We start from the raw sequence: 12156 nt of genomic DNA, 5'->3' as shown, positions 1-12156 counted from the left end.
CGGAGTTCGCCGGTGCGATCGAAGGGGCTCGGGTGGTTGTGGGGTCTCGCTGAACGAAGAAAACTCGACGCGGGTGGGGGTTGGGGCGGGGGTGGGAGTGGGGGTGGCAGAGGAACACAGGCGGTGGGGGCCGGTGGTCCAGCCGGCGGCCCGTGTGGTGTTCTGTATGGGAAGAATCAGAGACGAGGAAGAAGAAGGGTTAGGAGACGTAGGATCTTCATCCAACCGCCTGAAATGGTCGAGAGACAGCTGGGAGTTGCATTCTTAATGCGCTCTAGTTCATCATGTGTGGGCACTGCACAACCAACATTTTATTATCCAAAATCTGCCTCTTCTTCTTCTTTACCATGTTCCTCTTCCGTTCTTCTTTAACATGTACTCTCTCCGTTCCTAAATACAAGTCTTTGTATAGATTCCACCATGGACTACATATGGAGCAAAATGAGTGAATGTACACTCTAAAATGTATCTGGATACATCTATATGTGATCCATAGTGGAAATCTCTACCAAGACTTATATTTTGGAACGCAGGGAGTATGATAGTAGTACAGTATGTTCCTTGTACTGAAGATGAGCAGGGACATTTGCAGTGTAGAGGTCTATACGGTCGGTTGTGATGGACACTTTGAGCCTCTTTGATTCGTAGGATCTTGTAAACATAGGAATAGGATTTGTAGTGGCCTGCCCACTTGAATCCTATAAGAATAGCAAGGAAATGCGGGGAGCTGTGTCGCCTTTGAGAGTTACACTGATATTAACAGTACCGCACCTTCACTTGAAGAGAGCTGGTATCCGAAGCCTTTCTAGCCGTACCGGCAATACTAGCACATATATTCCAGCAAGTTCCACTTTGCTGATTTTACTCTGATGCTTAAGGTTTTTCCGTTATATCTACACTATGATCTGTGTAGCTGCTTTGTGTCGCACTAGCAATAGTCCACTCTTGAAGCTAAACACTGCAATGACTTACAAAATTGGCACCAAGGCATTGAGTGCCATTCTGGATGCAATGAAACTCATACGCTCCCCACCTGTTGATTTTTGTTCATAATATGATCCTAATGACTATTCTAACCTCGAGGAGTCAAAGGCAGATGGCCTGTTCTTTTCACCCATCAAGGTGCGTGTTCTAATTTGGCAATGTTTTATTGATTGCGAGTATCTTGCATATGTTGTCTTGCATTTCTTCTACTTTGTTGCACCGCCATCTGCTTAGTTTACTCATCATATATGTCGAGATGCCATGCCCATCCATTATCAATACATATTCCATCTGTCATCATACCATGTTTTTCCACTCAAATGCTGTTCTTGTGCATCAGACATCAAAAAGGAAGAGGGTGATTGCCGAACCTGAAGGAGCACCAGCAAAGTCCTTGAAAAACGTGGTGGTGCCGGAGAAATCAGACAACACCCCACTTATATTGGCTGTACAACCAGTGACACAAAACGTAGGACCGACTCCAGCAGACTGTACCCATACTTCACTAGCCACACCACTAGCCCCACCACACAGGACCTGCACTCTAGCAAAAGGTATACTGGTTTCATTTGCCATAGCACTAGCTGTACCACAGAAAAATCCCACTCCAGCAAAAAGTACAGCAAGTCCACCGGCCGAAGACCTATCCCAACTGCAGAGACGGCTGATTCCTGCATATTGGAACCCCATTCCATTTATTCCCAATTTAAAAGACAATGCTTTCAATGTTGTTAGGGACTACGTGCATATATTCCCATCATGGGAAGATTATTGTGAAGACAAACACCATTTTCACATCTTCCTGTCCAACTTATGTGTAAGTGCTATTATTCATGGTTATTATTTTCCTATTTTCTGTTGATTGAGCACATCAATGATTTACATTACATTGTTGTAACCAGGTAAGGGTCAATCTGGATAGTCATGACGAGCAAAGCTTGCTTGTGCTTTTCAAGGAAGCATTGCAGCAGTATCAGTGTTACCTGAGGAAATCACACTTTGATGGCAAGTCTATAAACGAATTTCCGGTGAAGTCTCCTGTGCTAAATTTAGAAGACATTGAATGGAAAAACCTTGTTATGCACTGGTCTTGTTCCCAGGATGAGGTACTATCTATGAAATCACATGACAATTTGAACTTATACTTTTCCACATGTGCCTTATGGATCTTTTTTGCAGGAAATCTGCTCGAAGAAGAATTCCGGTTTGACAAGAACGACATGATATCGCAAATATGCTGCCCGCTGCTTTGCTCTTGTTAGTACATGTTGTCCTGTATCACTGTACTTGCATACATACCTGGTTCATTATGTGACATCAGTATGCATGATAGCTTGCTTATCAATTGTTCGCTCCAAATTATCTAATCTGTATGAATGGTTACATTAGTGTAGAATATATCTAATGCCAATGTTTTTTTTAGCTCTGCATCATTCTTGTAAGTACATGCTGTCCTTTATCAGTGTACTTATAATGACAGGTAGTTGTGTTGGGGAACGTAGCAGAAATTCAAAATTTTCTACGCATCACCAAGATCAATCTATGGAGAAGTCTAGCAACGAGGGAAGGAGAGTGCATCTACATACCCTTGTAGATCGCTAAGCGGAAGTGTTCAAGTGAACGGGGTTGATGGAGTCGTACTCGTCGTGATCCAAATCACCGATGATCCTAGTGCCGAACGGAGCCTAGTGCCGAACGGACGACACCTCCGTGTTCAACACACGTACAGCCCGGTGACGTCTCCTACGCCTTGATCCAGCAAGGGGAGAAGGAGAGGTTGGGGAAGACTCCATCCAGCAGCAGCACGACAGCGTGGTGGTGGTGGAGGAGCGTGGTACTCCAGCAGGGCTTCGCCAAGCACCGCAAGAGACGAGGAGGGATAGGGGTAGGGTTGCGCCAAGAAGGAGATGTTCTCGTGTGTATGGCAGCCCAAAACCCCCACTATATATAGGGGAAAGGGAGGGGCTAAGCCCCCACCTAGGTTTCCACCCCTAGGGGTGGCGGCCAGCCCTAGATCCCATCTAGGGGGCGGCCAAGGGGGGAGAGAGGGGGGCGCACCACTAGGTGGGCCTTAGGCCCATCTGAGCCTAGGGTTTCCCCCTTTTCCCTTCTCTCTTCGCCTTGGGCCCTGGTGGGGGGGCACCAGTCCACCTGGGGCTGGTCCCCTCTCACACTTGGCCCACGCAACCCTTTGGGGCAGGTAGCCCCACTTGGTGGACCCCCGGGACCCTCCCGGTGGTCCTCGTACGTTACCGATAGCACCCGAAACTTTTCCAGTGACCAAAACATGACTTCCCATATATAAATCTTTACCTACGGACCATTCCGGAACTCCTCGTGATGTCCGTGATCTCATCTGGGACTCTGAACAACATTCAGTAACCACGTATATCTATTCCCTATAACCCTAGCGTCATCGAACCTTAAGTGTGTAGACCCTACGGGTTCGGGAGTCATGCAGACATGGCCGAGACAACTCTCCAGTCAATATCCAAAAGCGGGATCTGGATACCCATGTTGGCTCCCACATGTTCCACGATGATCTCATTGGATGAACCATGATGTCAAGGATTTAATCAATCCCGTATACAATTCCCTTTGTCCATTGGTATGATACTTGCCCGAGATTCGATCGTCGGTATCCCGATACCTTGTTCAATCTCATTACCGGCAAGTCTCTTTACTCGTTCCGTAACACATCATCCCGTGATCAACTCCTTGATCACATTGTGCACATTATGATGATGTCCTACGGAGTGGGCCCAGAGATACCTCTCCGTTTACACGGAGTGACAAATCCCAGTCTCGATTCGTGCCAACCCAAGAGACACTTTCGGAGATACCTGTAGTGTACCTTTATAGCCACCCAGTTACGTTGTGACGTTTGGCACACCCAAAGCACTCCTACGGTATCCGGGAGTTGCACAATCTCATGGTCTAAGGAAATGATACTTGACATTATAAAAGCTTTAGCAAACGAACTACACGATCTTGTGCTAGGCTTAGGATTGGGTCTTGTCCATCACATCATTCTCCTAATGATGTGATCCGTTATCAACAACATCCAATGTCCATGGTCAGGAAACCGTAACCATCTATTGATCAACGAGCTAGTCAACTAGAGGCTTACTAGGGACATGGTGTTGTCTATGTATCCACACATGTATCTGAGTTTCCTATCAATACAATTCTAGCATGGATAATAAACGATTATCATGAACAAGGAAATATAATAATAACCAATTTATTATTGCCTCTAGGGCATATTTCCAACAAGTTGTTCATGTACCATCATTCTGCAGCTTATTTTCCTTTGCCCTCCATTTTCTACACATCATATCTATATTTACTCTTACCATAAGGTTGGTACTGAAGAAGTTTAGCTGTGCATTGCTCTTGGATGTACCTTTTGCCTGTATCGCTGCACTTACATTTATAGCTACTTGGTTATGTAGCATCACTCTTCATCTTATCTTAAAATATTCTCCATTTTTTCATATATTATCACATCTATATTTACTCTTAACAAAATGTAGAATAAAGGCAATGCTTTTGAAGAAGATTCTGTGGTAAACTTCTTGAATTGCCCCCCCCCCCCATCAGTATGGACAAGGCCTTTATAGAGCCTGTCTTCACCAATAATGTAAGATTGTCCATCTCAAGCCTTCAAACTTTGTTGTATATATTTGGTTAGGCATGACTGCAATAGCTATTTATTCTTGGTGTTTGCATCAAATTACTTGTTTAAAGTTTATTATGTAGTTCATAAACAAAAGTTTGTCCTTTCTCAATTTAAGTTTTCAGTTGTACAACCAAGTTCCTTCTTCATACCATGTAAATTAAACTATATAGAGCAAGTGATCTTCTTTTGCACTGCATGTATGCTTCTGTTCTTCATCCGTAATCCAGTGGTGTGGTGAACCTACCCACTACAGTACAATGTCAAATTCGGCAATGTCTTAACTATGGACAATGTCATATCATTCTACTATTATTTAAACTGTCTCTTTATTTGCCAATCCGAAATGGTATAAATTGACAGCACACTAACCATTGATACTTATGAGTTCTTGATCTGTAATCCAGTGGTGTCGTGAAGCTGCCAACTCCTTCACAATGTCATTTCCTGCCATGTCTTGACCTGAACAATACCATATTGTGTTAATGCAATTTTAAACTGTGTCACTTTATTCGTCAGTAAGAAATGTGATGAATTGTCAGCACTGATACTTTTATGTGCAAAACCTGTCATCTGTCTGCTTGTTTATCTTTCAGAGTGAGGAGGATATAAGTGTTGAACAAGCGCAGTCTCATCATCTTGCTCAGCTGCTTGCGCTGCAGCTCCCCAGTAGGGCTAACCTTTCTTGAACTCTACTGAAGTGCTGTCAGTTTTGTATATTATTTTGTCGGCGTGTTTATTTGCACTGGTGGCGATCTTTGATGCCCAGTGCATGTAATCTGCTGTCTTCTTGTGCTTTATTATCATAGTGGCGAACTTTGATGCCCAGTGGATGTAATATGCCGTAATTTCTTTATTGTATAGTCTAGGTTTTTTCTTATTCATGATGCTGCAGTTATTTTACTGTATATATATCCTGTCTTCGCAGTAAACCGACCAAACCATAAAATTACGGTACATAATCGGGCTGTCATGCAATCATGATGTAGGTTGGGCCTGAAACGTGCCGAACAGCTCACGGGCCGGCAGCAGCCTGAAATGAACCCCGACCCATGATTGTGCGAATCAAATCATGGGCTTTTAACAGGACAAAATTGTCTCGGTCCTTGTTTGGCCCAATCAGATATCGACTGCGAGCAGGCCGGATGCAAACCGGGACGTAGTTAGGCTCAACTATATGACGGGCTTTTAACAGGCCGAAATTATTATAGGGCCGAAATGTTAAACAGGCCCTTAATAGGCCAAAACTAATATCAGGCCGAATTACTAAGTGGGCCTTTAGCAAGTGGGCCCAAAAGCATAGTGTCCAGTTGACTGGCCGAATCTGATATGGGCCATAATTGAGCCAAAGCCTCTTAAAGGGCCGGACCTGATCTGGGCCGTAATTTGGCCCAGAACGGGGTAGGCTTTTAACGGGCCGGATCTCATATGGGCCACTATTAGGCCTGGAGTGTGGTAGGCCATTAATGGACCGGATCAAATATAGGCCGACATTTGGCCCAAAACATGGCGGCCAGTTAATGGGCCGGCCTACTAGGGTCCTCAAAATCTTGTGGGCCTATAGCTGGGCCGTCCCATTAATGTCGGCAAAATCTCGTGGGCCTTTAGCTGGGCTGGCCCATTATGATCCGCAAGAATCTTGTGGGCCTTTACCTGGGCCGGCTCATTATGGCACACAAAAATCTTGTGGGCCTTAACCTGGGCCGACCCATTATGGCCCGCAAAATCTTGTGGGCCTTTAGCTGGGCCAGCCCATTATGGTCCGCAAAATCTCATGGGCCTTTAGCTGGGCCGGCCCATTATGGTCCGCAAAATCTTGTGGGCCTTCAGTTGGGCCGGCCCATTTAAACTTGATGGACCGGTCCACGTGTCAACATATCATAGGCGCGTCTCGCCCATTGGATGAGTGACACCTATGCCAACGCGGACCTGACACGTGTCTCCTCCAGCCAATGATGATTTTACACGTGGAAAATCCCCATTGGTCGGGGTTGTTAACGGGTTATCGGATCCAAAACCCGACCCGATAGCTTAACGGCATTCCGTTACGGTGGATGCCATGTGTCGGTCACCCTTGACGAAAGCACTTCTGTGACGCGCGATTTATCGTCATGGAAGTGGACACTTCCGTGATGATAATTTTGGTAATGTCATGGAACACTTCTACGACAACACAGGTATGACTATCTTGATTCTGTCATAAAATTGTCATGGATGTACGTGCATGACAAAAATGCGACCTACTATGACAAACACATATCATCACGGAAGTGTATATTTTTTGTAGTGTGTTAATAGATCTAGAAAGAATTGGTCCAAGAAACTTGATGATGCATTATGGGCTTATAGAACTGCATATAAAAATCCTATGGGTATGTCTCCATATAAAATGGTTTATGGTAAATCATGTCACTTACCTCTTGAATTAGAACATAAGGCAATGTGGTACGGTAAGTAAACCGAAAAGGAATAGGTATGTGGTACGGTAAGTAAACCGACTCCAATACAGTTCTAATGGCAATTTTTCTCTGTTTTGGAATATTTAAGAAAATAGGAAAATAAGAAGCAGACCAGAAAGGACACGAGGCTTCCACGAGGGTGGAGGGTGCGCCCTACCCCCCTGGGCGTGCCCCCTGCCTCATGGGCACCTCGTGCGCTCTCCGGACTCTGTTTTCTTGCATGATACTTCTTTTGGTCGGTAAAAATTTATTATATAATCTCCCGAAGGTTTTGACCACCGTATCACGCAAATATCCTCTGTCTTTGTTTCGAGCTATTCCTGCTGCAGATTAGAGCAATATGTCGTCCCAGGATTCAGAAGGAGAAAGCTATGTGGCTGATTACCTTGCAGATCCTAAGGTCTATGGGGATGTGGAGCATTGTGGTTGGACTACAGAAGAAGAAGAGGACTATGAACCCAAGGGAAAGGAGGAGACGAGCTCAGATGAAGATGAAGTCCCATTACCTCAACCTGGGGACATGCATGTGGAGTTCAAAAAGTCAAGCCTCCCCGATAGAGCAAAGGAACCTAAGATCGAGTTTATCCCTTTTCTCCTCTTGCAGGAAAACAAACAGGAATTATGCAATAAGATATTAAGCCTTGAGCAGGAGATCGATGACCTAAGGGATCAAAATTCTGTCATCAAGCGCAAATTAAGGAAGAAGCCTACACCATCAACAAAACCATCACCTTCTTCACCAAGAAAGAAGAACTGAGCATTGGGTATGGGCACTTCCCTTGGCAACTGCCAAGCTTGGGGGAGTGCCCCGGTATCGTATCACCATCACTTTTATCTTTACCATTTTTCTTAGTTCGATCCTTTTGATAATATCTTGATCTAGTAGAATAAAGTTTTAGTAGGATCTAGTTGTGAGTTTTGCTTTATGATCTTCTTATGTAATCGAGTCTGTGAGCTATATATAATAAAGATTAGTGTTGAGTCAAGGGCTTGATTATTTTGCTATGATCTCGAGGGAAGAAAATAAAAGAAAAGAAATAGAAAGAAATAAAGAGATCATATGAATCTTATGGAGAGTAATGAGCTCACATATAAAGAGTATGATGAATAAAAATTATTGAGAGTTGACAAACATAGTTTTGGTCATCGTTGCAATTAATAGGAAGTAATAAAGAAAGAGAGGTTCACATATAAATATACTATCTTGGACATCTTTTATAATTGTGAGCACTCATTAAAATATGATAAGCTAAAGAGTTGACGTTGGACAAGGAAGACAACGTAATGGGTTATGTTTTCTTACATCTAAGATAAATTATATTGTCATGGATCATCCAACATGTTGAGCTTGCCTTTCCCTCTCATGCTAGCCAATTTCTTTGCACTAAATAGAGATACTACTTGTGCTTCCAAATATCCCTAAACCCAGTTTTGCCATGAGAGTCCACCATATCTACCTACGGATTGAGTAAGATCCATCAAGTAAGTTGCCATCGGTGCATGCAATGAAAATTGCCCTCTAAATATGTATGGCTTATTAGTGTGGAGAAAATAAGCTTTATACGATCTTGTGATATGAAAGAAATAAAAGCGACGGACTGCATAATAAAGGTCCATATCACAAGTGGCAATATAAAGTGACGTTCTTTTGCATTAAGATTTCGTGCATCCAACCATAAAAGAACATGACAACCTTTGCTTCCCTCTGCGAAGGGCCTATCTTTTATTCTTGTATTATACTTCATGCAAAGAGTCATGGTGATATTCACCTTTCCTTTTTACATTTTATCCTTTGGCAAGCACAATGTGTTAGAAAGATCCTGATATATATAGCTAATTGGATGTGAGTTTTCATGAACTATCATTGTTGACATTACCCTTGAGGTAAAACATTGGTAGGCAAAATTATAAGCCCCTATCTTTCTGTGTGTCCGATTAAAACTTCATACTCATAAATATTGCATGAGTGTTAGCAATTGTGAAATACTAAATGATAGTTGAGTATGTGGACTTGCTGAAAAGCTCTTATATTGAATCTTTCCTATGTTATGTTAAATTGCAATTGTTTCAATGACTGAGATTAGAGCTTGTTGGTTCTCAATGAAGTTTATATTCATACTTGAAATTGTGATTGAATTGTTACTTTAGCATAAGAGATCATATGACAATATATATATATATATATATATATATATATATGTTGCTATTCTAAGAATGATCATGATGCCCTCATGTCCGTATTTTATTTTTATCGACACCTCTATCTCCAAACATGTGGACATATTTTTCGATTTCGGCTTTCGCTTGAGGACAAGCGAGGTCTAAGCTTGGGGGAGTTGATACGTCCATTTTGCATCATGCTTTTATATTGATATTTATTGCATTATGGGCTGTTATTACACATTATGTCACAATACTTATGCCTATTCTCTCTTATTTTACAAGGTTTACATGAAGAGGGGGAATGCCAGCAGCTGGAATTCTGGGCTGGAAAAGGAGAAAATATTAGAGACCTGTTCTGCACATCTCCAAAAGTCCCGAAACTTCACGGGATCACGTTTCAGAATATATAAAAAATATTGGGCCAAAGAAGTACCATAGGGGGGCCACCCACCGTCCACGAGGGTGGGGGGTGCGCCCTACCCCCTGGGCGCGCCCCCATGTCTCGTGGGCCCCCTGGTGGCCCTTCGATGCCCATCTTTGGCTATATGGAGTCTTTCATTGAGGAAAAAATCATAAGCAAGCTTTCGGGAAGAAACTCCGCCCCCACGAGGCGGAACCTTGGCGGAACCAATCTAGGGCTCCGACAGAGCTGTTCTGTCGGGGAAACTTCCCTCCGAGAGGGGCAAATCATCACCATCGTCATCACCAACGATCATCTCATCGGGAGGGGGTCAATCTCCATCAACATCTTCACCAGCACCATCTCATCTCAAACCCTAGTTCATCTCTTGTATCCAAACCTCAGATTGGTACATGTGGGTTGCTAGTAGTGTTGATTACTCCATGTAGTTGATGCTAGTTGGTTTACTTGGTGGAAGATCATATGTTCAGATCCATTATGCATATTAATACCCCTCTGATTATGAACATGAATATGCTTTGTGAGTAGTTACGTTTGTTCCTGAGGACATGGGATAAGTCTTGCTATAAGTCATGTGAATTTGGTATTCGTTCGATATTTTGATGAGATGTATGTTGTCATCCCTCTAGTGGTGTCATGTGAACATCGACTACATGGCGCTTCACCATTGTTTGGGCCTAGAGGGAGGCATTGGGAAGTAATAAGTAGATGATGGGTTGCTAGAGTGACAGAAGCTTAAACCCTAGTTTATGCGTTGCTTCGTAAGGGGCTAATTTGGATCCATATGTTTCATGCTATGGTTAGGTTTACCTTAATACTTCTGTTGTAGTTGCAGATGCTTGAAATAGGGGTTAATCATAAGTGGGATGCTTGTCCAAGTAAGGGCAGTACCCAAGCACCGGTCCACCCTCATATCAAATTATCAAAGTACCGAACGCGAATCATATGAACGTGATGAAAACTAGCTTGACGATAACTCCCATGTGTCCTCAGGAGCGCTTTCCTTCATATAAGAGTTTGTCCAGGCTTGTCCTTTGCTACAAAAAGGATTGGGCCATCTTGCTGCACCTTATTTACTTTTATTACTTGCTACTCGTTACAAATTACCTTATCACAAAACTATCTGTTGCCGATAATTTCAGTGCTTGCAGAGAATACCTTACTGAAAATTGCTTATCATTTCCTTCTGCTCCTCGTTGGGTTCGACACTCTTATTTATCGAAAAGGCTACGATAGATCCCCTACACTTGTGGGTCATCGTGAACCCCTCCGTGATGGTGTCTAGATTGGATCTAGTGGATCTGGACTCTGCGGCGGCTGGAATTGATTTTCGTCGACTCCCCTAGGGTTTCTAGAATATTGGGGTATTCATAGAGCAAAGAGGCAGTGCGGGAGGCCATCGAGGTGGGCAAAACCCACTTGGGCGTGCCTGGTGGCCCAGGTGCGCCTTGGTGGGTTGTGCCCCCCTCGGGGCACCCCCAAGTGCTTCTCCGGCCCATTGGATGTCTTCTTGTCCATAAAAATTCCACAAAAAGTTTCTCTGCATTTGGACTCCGTTTGGTATTGATTATATGCGATGTAAAAAACATGCAAAAAACTACAACTGGCATGATGTCTACTACGTAACTTTATTCTTGTAGACTCGTGTTGGGCCTCCAAGCGTAGAGTTTTGTAGGACAATAGAAATTTCCCTCAAGTGGATGACCTAAGGTTTATCAATCCGTGGGAGGTGTAGGGTGAAGATGGTCTCTCTCAAAAAACCCTGCAACCAAATACAAGAAATCTCTTGTGTCCCCAACACACACAATACAATGGCAAATTGTATAGGTGCACTAGTTCGGCGAAGAAATGGTGATAAAAGTGTAATATTGATGGTAGAAATATATTTTTATAATCTGAATAAATAAAAACAGCAAGGTAGCAAATAGTAAATGGGCACAAAAACGGTATTGCAATGCTTGAAAATGAGGCCTAGGGTTCGTACTTTCACTAGTGCAACCTGTCAACAATGCTAATATAATTGGATCATATAACCGTCCCTCAACGTGCAATGAAGAATTGCTCCAAAGTTCCTAGCTAGTGGAGAACATAAGACGAAATTGTTTGTAGGGTACAAAACCACCTCAAAGCTATTCTTTCCGATCAATCTATCCTAGAGTTCGTACTAAAATAACACGAAGCTATTCTTTCCGATCGATCTAACCAAGAGTTCGTACTAAAATAACACCAAAGCAAATTCAGATTCATAATATTCAATCCAACACAAAGAACTTCAAAGAGTGCCCCAAGATTTGTACCGGAGAAACAAAGACAAGAACGTGCATCAACCCCTATGCATAGATTACCCCAATGTCACTTTGGGAATCCACGAGTTGAGTGCCAAAACATATATCAAGTGAATTAATACGATACCCCATTGTCACCATGAGTATTCAACTGCAAGACATATA

This window comes from Triticum dicoccoides, chromosome 4A, assembly GCF_002162155.2.
Source record: "Triticum dicoccoides isolate Atlit2015 ecotype Zavitan chromosome 4A, WEW_v2.0, whole genome shotgun sequence".
NCBI classification, from domain to species: Eukaryota; Viridiplantae; Streptophyta; class Magnoliopsida; order Poales; family Poaceae; genus Triticum; species Triticum dicoccoides.
Note: the sequence above shows the minus strand (reverse complement) of the source record.